This window comes from Pseudophryne corroboree, chromosome 3, assembly GCF_028390025.1.
Source record: "Pseudophryne corroboree isolate aPseCor3 chromosome 3, aPseCor3.hap2, whole genome shotgun sequence".
Taxonomy (NCBI): Eukaryota; Metazoa; Chordata; class Amphibia; order Anura; family Myobatrachidae; genus Pseudophryne; species Pseudophryne corroboree.
The window spans coordinates 309,432,947-309,450,572 of record NC_086446.1 but is presented as its reverse complement, the minus strand read 5'-3'; the positions used below and the strand labels follow the sequence as shown (position 1 = coordinate 309,450,572).

Genomic DNA, 17,626 nt, shown 5'->3' with positions numbered 1-17,626 from the left:
TTGTTCGCTCGCAAGGCGATTTTAGCAGAGTTACACACGCTAAGCCGCCGCCTACTGGGAGTGAATCTTAGCTTCTTAAAATTGCGAACGATGTATTCGCAATATTGCGATTACAAACTACTTAGCAGTTTCTGAGTAGCTTCAACCTTACTCGGCATCTGCGATCAGTTCAGTGCTTGTCGTTCCTGGTTTGTCGTCACAAACACACCCAGCGTTCGGCCAGACACTCCTCCGTTTCTCCAGCCACTCCCGCGTTTTTTCCGGAAACGGTAGCGTTTTTATCCACACGCCCATAAAACGCCGTGTTTCCGCCCAGTAACACCCATTTCCTGTCAATCACACTACGATCGCCGGAGCGAAGAAAAAGCCGTGAGTAAAAATACTATCTTCATAGCAAAATTACTTGGCGCAGTCGCAGTGCGAACATTGCGCATGCGTACTAAGCAGAAAAACGCTGCGATGCGAAGAAAAATACAGAGCGAACGACTCGGAATGAGGGCCTATCTGCAAGAACATGCGATCTTTCTCAAACCAACATCGGAATGTTACCCTTAAAATACCCTTCAGCTGGATACCAAACACCACCTTATAATCTTGTTCTGTCCCCTCCTATCCTGTAAAGGTGAATCCCTTTGTTCTGATACCACTTAAACTGCTGTTACTTTCTGATGTGGTGCAGGGATACTATGTGTACATTGTGCACTATTTGGATTAAATATGTAATGTGTTTTGATAGCCTTCCATGCATTCGCAAACTCTACCGTAAATACCCATACCACGCGCTAATGCGCAGGACCGCGGGAGTGACCATACGCAAATTGCGAATATGTGCACGCACAGCAGAGCAAGTACGCGCACGGAGGCCATCTGTGCATAGTTTGTACGTGATGGGTGTACTGCAATATTTTTCGACTTTGACAACACACACACACGCGCGCACACATACATATATGCACACATACATACATACATACATACATACATACATACATACATACATATATTATCTAAATGTAAGGGGGGGCAATTGGTATGAACTTGCCTCCGGGCAATTGGGACGAACTTACGCCACTGCAGCTATCAACACATTACATAAGGCAACAGAGTTAGACAGGTAGGACGGGAAACTCCACGGTCTGTATGTACCACAATCAATCGGAGAGGCAATTGTGACCCAAATCAATGCATGATTGGACAAGTCGATAAGTTCTATGGCGGAATCAACTACCTTAGATAAGGAGGCATGAGATAATAGGAAATAGTCCATACGTGACAGGGTGGCGTGAGCCGCAGACAAACACATATACTCTTTATCAATAGGATGGAAAATTCTCCAAACATCAGCTAACTGGAGCGACGAGGCCAGTTGCGGAACCCCTAAGGAAGAGAGTGGGCAAGGGTGACGTGGTGGACGCTGCCGGTTCATAATAAGGGAGGTCACTAAATTAAAATCACCACCAATAAGAATAGTGGAATCACTGAAAGGGGCAAGTTTAGCAATGATGCATTGCATAAAATGTTTAGATTGTTTGGGGCATAAAGATTGCAGAGTACGTACTTAGTACGTGCCAGAGTAACCTCAGATATTATATATCAACCTAAAGGGTCACTAATAGAGGAGTGGAGGGTAGGGGAGAGCTGCTTCCTAACCAAGCACTCCATGCTTTTTAGACGTAAAAGAGGCTGCCGTTAACACAGAATAACCCATGACATTTCATTTCAAAACTTCAGGCGGCATCAGGTGTGTTTCCTGTAGCATAATCACATCAATACCTTGTTTACGGATATAAGTAAAAAGCTTGGTCCTTTTAACAGGTGAGTGGATCCCACCCACATTCCAGGAGCCAAATTTTAAGTGAGCCATACTATAACATTAAGGAGGTAAGGGGTGGGAGAGAGCCCCTGCACAAGCGAAAGCACCAGCATGTCCCAGAAGGGGAGGGGGCAGTGAACCAGCACAAAACAGAGACAGGTATCCTTGCATACATGAGGGGAGAAAAGAAGGAGGTAGAAGAACAAGAAAGAAAATGAGTACAGACCATATAAAGAGCAGGGAGGAATAGAAATGGAAAGTAGAAAGAAAACAATAGAAAGGAGGGAGAAGAAGCCTCCCAACAGGTCCCTGGAACAAGAGACCAGGCTTCCTAGGCAATACAGTAACATGAACACAGTAAAAAAATAACATAGTAGAACTAGAGCCCCATAGGGCCGCAGCTTTAAATGAAGCGATATCTTCACATTAGCAACTGAGAAAACATATTGCAATGAGAGGGTACAGAAGATGCCTGGAGGTAAACTGAAATCATCGAACCGCCACACATCGCAAGCTAGGTGAGAAGGGGGGGAAAGAGACAGGGAATAAATGGGATAATACAAATCCTAACAATGTACCCAGAAGAACAATGTAACAATCAATAAGAAAAATAAAGAAAAGAAGGGCATAATAGCTAGAACCAATTAGCCTACAGAAGGAGACCAATAAATCACGGTTTTACCACTCGGGTATCAAGATACACAGTGTAGTAAGCAGCAGAAGAACACCAAAGTCATACGGGTCATATCACAGGAATCAGGCCGATAAAGGCGAAGCAGACGTGGAGGAGTCACATGTGGAAGCTTCTTCCCGTAAATACTGTGTGGCGTTATCAGGACTAGAGAAATCCACCGCAGAATCACCAGTAAAGAGTCGCAGCCGGGCCGGAAACAAAAGGGCAAAGCGACGTCCAGACTTCACCAAGTCCGCACAAACCGAGGAGAATACCTTGCGTGCCCTAGTGACCTCGGCCGAATAATCCCGGAAATCAGGAACTTGTGGGTGTCCCATATCAAAGGATGTTGTTTCCTGGAGGCCTGCCAGATAGCCTCGCGATGTAGAAAATTAAGGCAGCGGAAAATTGTTACTCGCAGGCGGGAGTCTGCGTTGTTACGGGTGGGGACGATACGGTGCGCCCATTCCACAATCAGGTCTGACCAAGTGTCATTTACATCCAATATGTCCAGCAGGGTAGTGGTTAAGAATTGAGTGAGTGCTTCCCCTTTAAGAGATTCAGGCAGCCCGACAATATGGAGATTATTTCTCCTGGACCTGTTTTCCAAATTATCCAGGACTTGGAGGTGTTGCTTGTGCAGGTCCTCATATTGTTACTCAAGGGTAAAAACATCCTGAAAAGTCTCTCCCAAAGTAACCTCAGTAGAATGCACTTAATGAGTGAGCTGCATAATATTAGCATTAGTTTCCTGCTGGGTTTGTTTAAATGATTCAGCCTGCTCCTGCATTTAAGGGGCCATTGTGGACTTAATAGCCCACACAAGGTCACTATAGCTGGCCAGTGGGGAGCAGGAAGAGCCATCTTGGACACGAAGCTCTTCTGATCTCGGAGGCGGCGCTGCTGTTTACTGGGCATGGAGAAGGTAAGAAACCTCTCCATGCACTCCAGGGAGCTTCCCCCTGCTAGCGGTGGCGGCGGTTCGGCTGGCGGCGCCCATTGCTGGGCAGTAGCAGGAGGAGAAGCTGCGGGCACAGAGGAGCAGCACTAGCTTGCTGCCATCTCCACCAGAGCCAGAACTGGAAGTGAGCTAACTGCTTGTTAAATGGTTATAGCTTCTGTTCACTTAGAGGTAGCAAAATAGGTTACCACCAGGGAAATCTGTGATCAGACTTGTTAAATTGAGAGTACACAAAGCCTTTCTCCATAGCTTTCACCTGAATATGTTTTTTTTTTCTTTAACTACACACCAAATAGTGTACCAGGGAGCCTTTGGGAACTTCCAACAAGTACAAGACTTGTGTGCTTATAATTTGTGTTGTTACTCGGCAGCTGTATGTGTGCACTTTTAGCATTCTCACTATACAGTAATATCTAATTTTTCTTACTATTAATAATTCCAGTTTCACTCTTTATCCATCCAAATGGTTCCTCTTTGAGTATAATGCATTGCGTGGAGTAGATTTCACATTATTGGCGCCTCCGGGTGACAGTGACAGCAGCTCGGGTTATAACAGCAGCTGGTGAAGGGGAGGTATAGCCACACAGTACAGTGACATAGATGCAGTGTGGGTAGTGCAGGACTGTTAGTGGCCCTTGTCTAACATCCAGCACAACATACTACACATCCCCCCCTTCTCCTCCCAGCATCAGCACGCACCTGCAGTAAACTGTCCTCGCCCCCTGCCGCTTTGGTCCCAATGACATCATTGCCGGGGTCCCAGTTGGCATTGATGGGCTCTGTGACCGGCAGCTGTTGTCTGGCGGGCAGCCCGGAGCTAAGGTGAGGTTATTTTTTTACTTATTAACAGTTTCATATATAGCGCAGCATATTCCGTTGCGTATTACAATTAGAACAACAGTAATAGAAGATAACTGGGTAATTACAGACAGACATAGAGGTAGGAAGACCCTGCTTACACTCTATAGGGAAATAGGCATTGATACACAAGGATAGATGCTACCTATTGCGTGGGTAGTATTGAGTATGCCGGCTGTTGGGATCCCGGAGCTCAATATACCGGTGCTGGAATCCCGACACCCGGCATACCGACAATTATTCTCCCTCTTGGGGGTCCACGACCCCCTGAAGGGAAAATTAAGCTTGGTGCGTGTAGCGCACCACCGTGCCTGCAGCATGGTGAGCGCAGCGAGCCCGCAAGAGGCTAATTTGCGCTCGCCCAGCTGTCGGTATGCTGGCGGTCGGGATCCCGGCACCGGTATGCTGGCCGCCGGCATACAATACTACACCCCTATTGCATAATGGTCCACCAGATTGCAAAGATTCTTAATGGGCTGTATGATGTGGTCACCCAGCAATGTGGACCAATGGTCAAGAGGGTGTGAGAGTGAAGAAAGATTAAATATGTGAGGTTATGTGTGGACTGTACAGAGGGGATATAATTAGACATTGAAGGTAACTGTGCTGAGCTGGGATGGGGTCCTGGCACTGAAGGGTGGGCAGCGGGGCTTGAGCGAGACTGTGAGATGGTTGAGTGGCACATATCAGTCATCTTGACAAGGAGCTCTGCACAACCCCAAATCCTGCGTACATACCCCTTAGCACGCGCCCCACCCCACCCCATTTGCAGCCCTGTCTCTAGATGGGTTAGCGTCCCGGCAGTCAGGATGCTGGTGGTCATGTGACCAACACCATAATGCCAACACCACTCAGAATCCTGGCACTGGAATACTAACCGCCGACATCCCGAAGGTAAGTATTGGGGTGCCTGTTAGGGTTAGGTCCCAGGGGAGGGGTTAGGCACTAGAGGGGGAGGTTAGCCGTAGTCACCACTCCGGTGTCTTAGCCCTAGTTGCCATCCCCACTGTCTTAGCCCTAGCCGCCACCCCAGGTGGGTTATGGTATGGGACAGGGGAGGGGTAAAATAATTACCCCATCCCCTGCCTGTTGGCATTCTAATTGTCGGAAATGCCGGGGTCGGTCATGTGACATGTCTGTGAATGCAAGTGAAAGCCTGTTTTATAACAATTCATCTACTGTCAAAATTTTCACAATAATTTGCGTTTAACCATCCATAGTTGTAGGAGGTCTGCTGTCACAGGGTTATAAATGGGTTAAACAAAGCATGCTGCAGAGGACAGGACTGCCAAGCTGTGTGTGCTGTACTGCATTGTCAGTCTCTGCTGAGCAGAGGCTTATTGTGGCTGGCCCTTATCAGCGTCTTGCAGGCTTGCCATCAGTATGCACCTCATTATCCCTACAGTAATGTCCTCTGAATGCAAATAGATCGGCTGCCGGCCTGGAGCCCTCCATGCAGTGTACAAATCTCCTCCAGCCTCCTCTCTATGTAATCCCCACACCTCCCTTTGTTGATATTCTGCAGTAGTTGAAAATGTTACAACATCTCTGGGTGGATGTGGGGCTCCCACATCTTATCTTTGGCTTGTGAAACAGCATTTGTTGAAGCACCAGTTTTACAAAGACTTTTACCTATAAGATCCTGTGTTCAAAGCTGGTGTAAGATTAGAATGTCTGCTTTTTAAGTTTTTATTATTCTATATTTATTTGTGTATTTTTATTGTTTTATTTTCCCTCTCCCACATTAATATTTCTAATATCTACTAGTAGTGATCAATATCTGTAGCATATATAGGAGTTGATTCAGAATCAGATGCTATTGGTGAATTGTGACACACAGCACATGCGCAGATGCAAATTTACATATTTTTGTGCATTTCCGTCCTTTTCTGAGTCGCATGGACCTTGGCTAGATCTGTCTTTCTGTTAAATGGACATTTCATGCTGGGAGCTGGGGGGCATCAATGCGGTCGCACAGAACTGTTCTGAGGGATGGGAGTGTAGTTTGAGTTTTCTGTGTCTGGAGAAGGGAAGCCTGTTCCAGACTCCTTTCTTGCACCTAGCATGGGGCTCATGAAAGTGCCAATACTAATCATGATAGTTGCGGCAGTTAGCATCAAATCAATGGAGAGGGGAATTCTCGCATTAGCTGTACAGAATCTCGCATTAATATAAGTTTCCACAAATACAGCCACCTCTTGCGTCTGACTCATAATCCGATTCATAATGTGGATATACTTAAACCAGTGAACCTCATCTGGTGCTTTGATTCACTGAGCTATATCAGTGGCGGAACTTGCAATATGCCACAGAGCAGAAGGTGACAGAGAGAGGCTGTGGGTGACTGGGAGAGGCAGAGGTTGATGGGGAAAGGGTGGCAGGGAGTTGCAGAGTGTGACTCGGAGAAGCAGTGGGTGACAGGGAGATGCAGAGGGCGACTGGGAGTGGCAGTGGTGACAGGGAGAGGCAGTGGGTGACTGGAAGGAGCAGTGGGTGACAGGTAGAGGTTGATGGGGAGAGGATGGTGGGGAGAGGCAGAGGGTGATGGGAAGTGGATGAAAGGGAGAGACAGAAGGGGACTGGCAGTTGGTGACAGGGAGAGGAAGCGGGTGACTGGGAGATGACAGGGAGACAGTCATGGAGAGAGGCAGTGGGTAACAAGGAGACGGTGATGGGAAGAGGCAGTGGGTGATGAGGAGGCAGTAATGGGGAGAGGCAATGGGTAACTGGGAGATGGTGAAAGGCAGTGAGTGATGTCAAGGAGAGGTAGTGGATGACAGAGGAAAGCATTCAGTGATACTAAGGAGAGGCAGTTGATAACAGGGGAGGATGACACGTAGAGGGTGACAGCAGTGGGTGATGGGGAGAGATGACAGGCAATGGGTGACACCAAATAGAGACAGTGGGTGATGGGGAAAGGGTGATAGGGAGAGGCAGTGGGTGTTGCCATGGAGGAGCAGTGGGTGACAGGGAGACAGAAAGAGGCAGAGGGTGATCGAAAGAGACAGTGGGTAACACCAGGAAGAGGGTGACAGGCAGTGGTTGAGAGGGATAGGGTGGTGGGGAGAGGCAGCGAGTGATGCCAGGGACAGGCACTGGGTGACAAGGAGAGGGTGACTAGGAGATCCAGTGGTTGATGCCAGGGAAAGGGAGAGGGTGACTGGCAGTGGGTGAGAGGCAAAGGGTGAAGGGGAGAGGCAAATGATGACAGAAAGAGGGTGATGGAGTGGGTGACAGGCAGACAGTTACAGGAAGAGGGTGATGGGGAGAGGCACAGTGGGTGACGCCAATGAGAGGCAGTGGATAACAGGGAGAGGGTGACTGAGACAGTGGGAGAAGGTGAAAGGCAGCGGGTGAGAGAGGGCGACAGGCAATGTGTGATAAATATATAATAATTTACTTACCTGGGCCCAGAACTGCAACACGTTGAAGGTGACAGTGGCGACAAGGACAGCCTCAGACAGAGAGGAAATGGAAGCCATGGTCAGCAAAATACTGGTTAGCATCCTGACCGCAGAATGCCGGTGGGGGGGCGAGCGCAACTATGGGTGTCGTGGTCACCCACGAGTAGGAATAGTCTCTTTTAGTCAGCATGCAGACTGTTGGGATTATCAGTGTTTGGGATGCAGGGGGAGGTATTGTGAACGGTAGTCTTCTGACCGCCGGGTACATAACTACATCCCCAGGCAAGAGACACTATGATTTTCTGACCGTGAGTACTGTTCATATGCTTATGTTTGTGTTTAGTTAATGGCCGGATGGATTAGGATTTCTTTTTATGTTTTGTGTTTTTGTACTGCACAATAAAACTAGCTTCAGCTAGATTACAGAAAAACCCTAGACTGGTGTGCTGTTTCATGGCAGCTATGTGTTTGAAAGTGCCCATCTACCCCAGGAGAGCTGTTTTTGTCATTATTATTATTATTATTATTATTATCATCATCATCATCATCACCACCCAGTGAGTAAAAATATACTTTTGCAGCTTTGCATCTCCAATACGATAACATCCAAGGATTTGCAAGATTACTTTAAGCATATCAGTGCCATAACTTCATATATCCATTAAATCATCTGGCTCCAACTGCCATCCAACAATTGCTCAAATATCATATTTCTCTGGGCAGTAAATCTCATAGATGCCATACATTACATGCTGGTCGACTTCGGTCTCTATCCGGACAGTACAGAGGCTACCTCAATCATTATAGCCGCTAACAAGTGTTCATAACATGCTACTGTTCCATAAGCGCTAATATATCTATCAAGCATTTGAATAACCTGTCTGGCCGCTGCCTAGGCGTGTGTTCCAGTCGGCTGTGTGTGCATTCCACCAGACGGCACATGTGCGCCACTCGCACCCAGCTCACCAAGCTCCGGCTGCGCTTCCTTGCAATCCAGCATGGAACGTGGAAGTGCACACATGGGCATTAAAGATTATCTATTAAACATAACTCTGGTAATGTAACCAATCCTACAACATTAGAGCAGCATTCACATCAGTATTACATAGATATCACTTGAACAATCAGACACTCAAAAATCACAGCGTCCATGGGAGCAGCACCAGGAGGCCACCATGCATAAAGTGTAAAACACTAAAATACCCAAAAACTAACATAAATCTACACACGGATGTAGACGACTACAAATCAAAAATATACAAATTATACAGAATAATGTAAAAAAATATTCTCATTCAGCCCCATGGGCGTGATAGTATTTAGATCAAAAATCCATTTTGCCTCCTTACGTAATAAAAAAACGCTACCAGTCAGCACCGCTTTCCATCTTGGGCTCATGGTCAATTAAATTAACATGCATTTTAGCATTGCTATCTGATAAATGTTCTCCATAAAATTATGGGCAATAGGCTTATCACTATGCCCATTCTGAATTGCTTGCCTTATCAATGAACAATGATTGGCCATGTGGTCACTCCCCCCCCCCATGCTCTATTCCAGGGGTGGGGAACCTTTTTTCTACCGAGGGCCATTTGGATATTTATAAAATCCTTCGGGGGCCATACAAAAATTCTCAACTTAAAAAATTACCCTGCCCCCCAGCAGGTCTGCCCCATAGAGGTACTGTGTGTGCGCTCCGGAGGCGCGCGCGCCAAAAAATGGGTGTGGCCAGTTAAAATGGGACGTGATACACATATGCCCCCAATAGTGCAGTGCCAGATCCACAATTGCCCCCACAGTGCCAGGTATACAAATGCCCCTCACAGTGCCAGGTATACAAATGCCCCCACAGTGCCAAGTATACAAATGCCCCTCACAGTGCCAGGTGTACAAATGCCCCTCACAGTGCCAGGTATACAGATGTCCCCACAGTGCCAGGTATACAGATGCCCCCACAGTGCCAGGTATACAGATGTCCCCACAGTGCCAGGTATACAGATGCCCCCACAGTGCCAGGTATACAGATGCCCCTCACAGTGCCAGGTATACAGATGCCCCTCACAGTGCCAGGTATACAAATGCCCCCACAGTGCCAAGTATACAAATGCCCCTCACAGTGCCAGGTGTACAAATGCCCCTCACAGTGCCAGGTATACAGATGTCCCCACAGTGCCAGGTATACAGATGCCCCCACAGTGCCAGGTATACAGATGCCCCCCACAGTGCCAGGTATACAGATGCCCCCACAGTGCCAGGTATACAAATGCCCCTCACAGTGCCAGGTATACAAATGCCCCTCACAGTGCCAGGTATACAGATGTCCCCACAGTGCCAGGTATACAGATGCCCCCACAGTGCCAGGTATACAAATGCCCCCACAGTGCCAGGTATACAGATGCCCCTCACAGTGCCAGGTATACAAATGCCCCTCACAGTGCCAGGTATACAGATGTCCCCACAGTGCCAGGTATACAGATGCCCCCACAGTGCCAGGTGTACAAATGCCCCTCACAGTGCCAGGTGTACAAATGCCCCTCACAGTGCCAGGTATACAGATGTCCCCACAGTGCCAGGTATACAGATGCCCCCACAGTACCAGGTATACAGATGCCCCCACAGTGCCAGGTATACAAATGCCCCCACAGTGCCAGGTATACAAATGCCCCCACAGTGCCAGGTATACAAATGCCCCTCACAGTGCCAGGTATACAGATGCCCCCACAGTGCCAGGTATACAGATGCCCCCACAGTGCCAGGTATACAGATGCCCCCCACAGTGCCAGGTATACAAATGCCCCCCACAGTGCCAGGTATACAGATGCCCCCACAGTGCCAGGTATACAGATGCCCCCACAGTGCCAGGTATACAAATGCCCCCCACAGTGCCAGGTATACAAATGCCCCCCACAGTGCCAGGTATACAGATGCCCCCACAGTGCCAGGTATACAAATGCCCCCCACAGTGCCAGGTATACAGATGCCCCCACAGTGCCAGGTATACAGATGCCCCCACAGTGCCAGGTATACAAATGCCCCCCACAGTGCCAGGTATACAGATGCCCCTACAGTGCCAGGTATACAGATGCCCCCACAGTGCCAGGTATACAGATGCCCCCCACAGTGCCAGGTATACACATGCACCCCACAGTGCCAGGTATACAGATGCCCCTACAGTGCCCCCCCCCCCTTCCGTGCTACTTACCGCTCCTTTCGGCGGGACACGGAGGAGAGCGCAGCTATGTTGGGCGGCGACGTGTAGGACTTGAAACCAGCCGCCGGTTCGAGAGCCAATCAGAGCTCGCGGACCGGCAGCCGCGGCTCCTGATTGGCTGCCGGTCCGCGAGCTCTGATTGGCTCACGAACCGGCGGCTGGTTTCAAGTTCTACACGCCGCCGCCTCCGCGCTCTCCTCTCTGTCCTGACACTGACAGCTGAGACACGCTGCCGCCGGACTGAGCGGCGGCGTGTCTCACTGGGAGAAGCGGGTGGGCCGGAGCAAACGGCTTTGCGGGCCTTATACGGCCCGCGGGCCGGAGGTTCACCACCCCTGCTCTATTCCATAACACCAGTGGTATATATATCGCAGGATCAGTTTGAAGTGCTGGCTTCCCACTAACATATCAGATGGTACCTCCATAGTTTTGCTTGACTGCACACCCAAATATTAAATATTTAATTTATAAAATGTGTCAGTATTAATGATGTTAAGGACCCAATTGATGAGGTTCACCTTGACATGGTAGGTGGGCAAGTATTTTTGGCCAAATGTGATAACCTTATTTATACTTTATGTTAATTGCAGAGTTTATGATAATTGTGTTATCAGTATTCTCAGTTTGTGCACCTGCATTTTTTTAAATTTTTTTTTAAACATTAAATTTTTATTGAAGAGTTTACACACAGAAATGGGGAACAGAAAAAAAGAGGTAGGGGAAACACAGGGGGTGGTCGGAATGGTTACCATATGCAAAATACAAACAGCGCACAGTCGGATGAATATACAATTGGCTACATTAGGCGTTCAGATACATAAGAAGGAGAAGCACTGAGAAAAGACATGGAAGAAGAGGAAAAAACAATAAGAACTAAAATACATTAAACTTAGAAAATACCTGATAGCACAACATTCTTGTAAAGGTCAATCTAGGTGGGGTAAAGCACAGACACTGCATTTTTTTTTTTTTTTTTTTAGTTTTCTTATACCGCAGGGTTGACTTATTGATAAGTACTGTCTAGACCACAGGTTCTCAAACTCGGTCCTCGGGAGCCCACACAGTGCATGTTTTGCAGGTCTCCTCACAGAATCACAAGTGAAATAATTAGCTCCACCTGTGGACCTTTTAAAATGTGTCAGTGAGTAATTAATACACCTGTGCACCTCCTGGGTTACCTGCAAAACATGCACTGTGTGGGGTCCTGAGGACCGAGTTTGAGAACCACTGGTCTAGACTACTTACCATATTTTATTCACACAATTTTTTCTTACTCTTTAGGCATTATAAACAATAATTATACAATGGGTGAATTAAAACTTATCATGCTCATTGGAATAGGGTGCCTAGATGCACCTGCCCAGAAACAAGTAACCCCAATTGTGTATGTTGGCAGTTGAGACAAGATCAGCATTATACAGACATATCATTTTATCTCTATAGTGTTATTTTCAGTTGTTTTATCTCTCCTTGTTGATCATGTCATGGTTACAAATCACTACCCAGAATCCTTTTCGGCATGGCTTCATGATATTTGCTGGGGCTCATAATAGCATACCTCCCAACATGACCCTCTCCAGGAGAGACAAAATGCTCTGCTTCGGGACTTTTCTCTTAATTTGCGATTGCCGGCACCTGTTTTGAACAGGTTAATGGATAAGAAAGGTGTTTCATCACAGGCGAAGGCAATCATAAATTAACAGGGAAGTCCAGGGAGTAAAACATTCTGTCCCTCCTGGAGAGGGTCATCTTGGGAGGTATGTAATAGTGTATAGCTATGATTTACTGATCACCCTAAGACACTTTCTCTGACGTCCTAAGTGGATGCTGGGGACTCCGTCAGGACCATGGGGATTAGCGGCTCCGCAGGAGACAGGGCACAAAAGTAAAAGCTTTAGGAATAGGTGGTGTGCACTGGCTCCTCCCCCTATGACCCTCCTCCAAGCCTCAGTTAGGTTTTTGTGCCCGGCCGAGAAGGGTGCTATCTAGGTAGCTCTCCTGAGCTGCTTAGAATAAAAGTATAGACTTAGTTTTTTTTTATTTTCAGTGAGTCCTGCTGGCAACAGGCTCACTGCATCGAGGGACTAAGGGGAGAAGAAGCGAACTCACCTGCGTGCAGAGTGGATTGGGCTTCTTGGCTACTGGACATTAGCTCCAGAGGGACGATCACAGGCCCAGCCATGGATGGGTCCCGGAGCCGCGCCGCCGGCCCCCTTACAGAGCCAGAAGAGGTCCAGAAATCGGCGGCAGAAGGCATCTTGTCTTCAAGAAAGGTAGCGCACAGCACTGCAGCTGTGCGCCATTGCTCTCAGCACACTTCACACTCCGGTCACTGAGGGTGCAGGGCGCTGGGGGGGGGCGCCCTGAGACGCAATGAAAACACTATTTATGGTAAAAAATACATCACATATAGCTCCTGGGCTATATGGATGTATTTAACCCCTGCCATTTTACCTCATAAAAAGCGGGAGAAAGCCCGCCGTGAAGGGGGCGGAGCCTATCTCCTCAGCACACAAGCGCCATTTTCCTTCACAGCTCCGCTGGAAGGACGTCTCCCTGACTCTCCCCTGCAGTCCTGCACTACAGAAACAGGGTAAAAAAGAGAGGGGGGGGGGCACTAATTTGGCATATAAAAACATATATAGCAGCTATAAGGGAGAAACACTTATTTATAAGGTAGTCCCTATACATATATAGCGCTGGTGTGTGCTGGCAAACTCTCCCTCTGTCTCCCCAAAGGGCTAGTGGGGTCCTGTCCTCTATCAGAGCATTCCCTGTGTGTGTGCTGTGTGTCGGTACGCCTGTGTCGACATGTATGAGGAGGAAAATGGTGTGGAGGCGGAGCAATTGCCTGTATTAGTGATGTCACCCCCTAGGGAGTCGACACCTGACTGGATGGTCTTATTTAAGGAATTACGTGATAGTGTCAGCACTTTACAAAAAACTGTTGACGACATGAGACAGCCGGCAAGTCAGTTAGTGCCTGTCCAGGCGTCTCAAACACCGTCAGGGGCTCTAAAGCGCCCATTACCTCAGTCGGTCGACACAGACACGGACACTGACTCCAGGGTCGACGGTGAAGAAACAAACGTATTTTCCAGTAGGGCCACACGTTACATGATCACGGCAATGAAGGAGGCTTTGCATATTTCTGATACTACAAGTACCACAAAAAAGGGTATTATGTGGGGTGTGAAAAAACTACCCGTAGTTTTTCCTGAATCAGAAGAATTAAATGAAGTGTGTGATGATGCGTGGGTCTCCCCCGATAAAAAATTGCTGATATCTAAGAAATTATTGGCATTATACCCTTTCCCGCCAGAAGTTAGGGCGCGTTGGGAAACACCCCCTAGGGTGGATAAGGCACTCACACGCTTATCAAAACAAGTGGCGTTACCGTCTCCTGATACGGCCGCCCTCAAGGAGCCAGTTGATAGGAAGCTGGAAAATGTCCTAAAAAGTATATACACACATACTGGTGTTATACTGCGACCAGCGATTGCCTCAGCCTGGATGTGCAGCGCTGGGGTGGCGTGGTCGGAGTCCCTGACTGAAAATATTGATACCCTGGACAGGGACAGTATTTTATTGACTATAGAGCGTTTAAAAGATGCGTTTCTATATATGCGTGATGCACAGAGGGATATTTGCACCCTGGCATCAAGAGTAAGTGCGATGTCCATTTCTGCCAGAAGATGTTTATGGACACGACAGCGGTCAGGTGATGCGGATTCCAAACGGCATATAGAAGTATTGCCGTATAAAGGGGAGGAGTTATTTGGGGTCGGTCTTTCGGACCTGGTGGCCACGGCAACAGCTGGAAAATCCACCTTTTTACCCCAACTCACCTCTCAGCAGAAAAAGACACCGTCTTTTCAGCCTCAGTCCTTTCGTCCCCATAAGGGCAAGCGGGCAAAAGGCCAGTCATATCTGCCCCGGGGTAGAGGAAAGGGAAAAAGACTGCAGCAGACAGCCTCTTCCCAGGAACAGAAGCCCTCCACCGCTTCTGCCAAGTCCTCAGCATGACGCTGGGGCCTTACAAGCGGACTCAGGTGCGGTGGGGGGTCGTCTCAAGAGTTTCAGCGCGCAGTGGGCTCACTCGCAAGTGGACCCCTGGATCCTACAGGTAGTATCCCAGGGGTACAGATTGGAATTCGAGACGTCTCCCCCTCGCAGGTTCCTGAAGTCTGCTTTACCAACGTCTCCCTCTGACAGGGAGGCAGTATTGGAAGCAATTCACAAGCTGTATTCCCAGCAGGTGATAATCAAAGTACCCCTCCTACAACAGGGAAAGGGGTATTATTCCACACTATTTGTGGTACCGAAGCCAGACGGCTCGGTGAGACCTATTCTAAATCTGAAATCTTTGAACACTTACATACAAAGGTTCAAATTCAAGATGGAGTCACTCAGAGCAGTGATAGCGAACCTGGAAGAAGGGGACTATATGGTGTCCCGGGACATCAAGGATGCTTACCTTCATGTCCCAATTTGCCCTTCTCACCAAGGATACCTCAGGTTCGTAGTACAGAACTGTCATTATCAGTTTCAGACGCTGCCGTTTGGATTGTCCACGGCACCCCGGGTCTTTACCAAGGTAATGGCCGAAATGATGATTCTTCTTCGAAGAAAAGGCGTCTTAATTATCCCTTACTTGGACGATCTCCTGATAAGGGCAAAGTCCAGGGAACAGTTGGAGGTCGGAGTAGCACTATCTCGGGTACTGCTACAACAGCACGGGTGGATTCTAAATATTCCAAAATCGCAGCTGATCCCGACGACACGTCTGCTGTTCCTAGGGATGATTCTGGACACAGTCCAGAAAAAGGTGTTTCTCCCGGAGGAGAAAGCCAGGGAGTTATCCGAGCTAGTCAGGAACCTCCTAAAACCAGGAAAAGTGTCAGTGCATCATTGCACAAGGGTCCTGGGAAAAATGGTGGCTTCTTACGAAGCGATTCCATTCGGCAGATTTCACGCAAGAACTTTTCAGTGGGATCTGCTGGACAAATGGTCCGGATCGCATCTTCAGATGCATCAGCGGATAACCCTGTCTCCGAGGACAAGGGTGTCTCTTCTGTGGTGGCTGCAGAGTGCTCATCTACTAGAGGGCCGCAGATTCGGCATTCAGGATTGGATCCTGGTGACCACGGATGCCAGCCTGAGAGGCTGGGGAGCAGTCACACAGGGAAGAAATTTCCAGGGAACGTGGTCAAGTCTAGAGACTTCTCTCCACATAAATATACTGGAGCTAAGGGCAATTTACAATGCTCTATGCCTAGCAAGACCTCTGCTTCAAGGTCAGCCGGTGCTGATCCAGTCGGACAACATCACGGCAGTCGCCCACGTAAACAGACAGGGCGGCACAAGAAGCAGGAGGGCAATGGCAGAAGCTGCAAGGATTCTTCGCTGGGCGGAAAATCATGTGATAGCACTGTCAGCAGTGTTCATTCCGGGAGTGGACAACTGGGAAGCAGACTTCCTCAGCAGGCACGACCTCCACCCGGGAGAGTGGGGACTTCACACGGAAGTCTTCCACATGATTGTGAACCATTGGGAAAAACCAAAGGTGGACATGATGGCGTCCCGCCTCAACAAAAAACTGGACAGGTATTGCGCCAGGTCAAGGGACCCTCAGGCAATAGCTGTGGACGCTCTGGTAACACCGTGGGTGTACCAGTCAGTGTATGTGTTCCCTCCTCTTCCTCTCATACCCAAGGTACTGAGAATTATAAGACGGAGAGGGGTAAGAACTATACTCGTGGCTCCGGATTGGCCAAGGAGGACTTGGTACCCGGAACTTCAAGAGATGCTCACAGAGGACCCATGGCCTCTGCCGTTAAGAAGGGACTTGCTTCAGCAAGGACCCTGTCTGTTCCAAGACTTACCGCGGCTGCGTTTGACGGCATGGCGGTTGAACGCCGGATCCTAAGGGAAAAAGGCATTCCGGAAGAGGTCATACCTACCCTGGTCAAAGCCAGGAAGGAGGTGACCGCACAACATTATCACCGCATTTGGCGAAAATATGTTGCGTGGTGTGAGGCCAGGAAGGCCCCCACGGAGGAATTTCAACTCGGTCGATTCCTGCATTTCCTGCAAACAGGAGTGTCTATGGGCCTCAAATTGGGGTCCATTAAGGTTCAAATTTCGGCCCTGTCGATTTTCTTCCAGAAAGAATTGGCTTCAGTTCCTGAAGTCCAGACATTCGTCAAGGGAGTACTGCATATACAACCCCCTTTTGTGCCTCCAGTGGCACCGTGGGATCTCAACGTAGTTCTGGGATTCCTCAAATCACATTGGTTTGAACCGCTCAAATCTGTGGATTTGAAATATCTCACATGGAAAGTGACCATGCTGTTGGCCCTGGCCTCGGCCAGGCGAGTGTCAGAATTGGCGGCTTTGTCTCACAAAAGCCCATATCTGATTTTCCATTCGGACAGGGCAGAACTGCGGACTCGTCCCCAGTTTCTCCCTAAGGTGGTGTCAGCGTTTCACCTGAACCAACCTATTGTGGTGCCTGCGGCTACTAGGGACTTGGAGGACTCCAAGTTGCTAGATGTTGTCAGGGCCCTGAAAATATATATTTCCAGGACGGCTGGAGTCAGGAAAACTGACTCGCTGTTTATCCTGTATGCACCCAACAAGCTGGGTGCTCCTGCTTCTAAGCAGACGATTGCTCGTTGGATTTGTAGTACAATTCAGCTTGCAC

At 48.5% G+C, this 17,626-nt stretch overlaps 1 protein-coding gene across 3 annotated transcripts in view; it reads left to right on the top strand.

Moving 5' to 3' along the window:
• The window catches only part of ZNF385C (zinc finger protein 385C), a 563,435-nt gene that overhangs the window by 496,267 nt on the left and 49,542 nt on the right, over nucleotides 1–17,626 (top strand). The window lies entirely within an intron of this gene.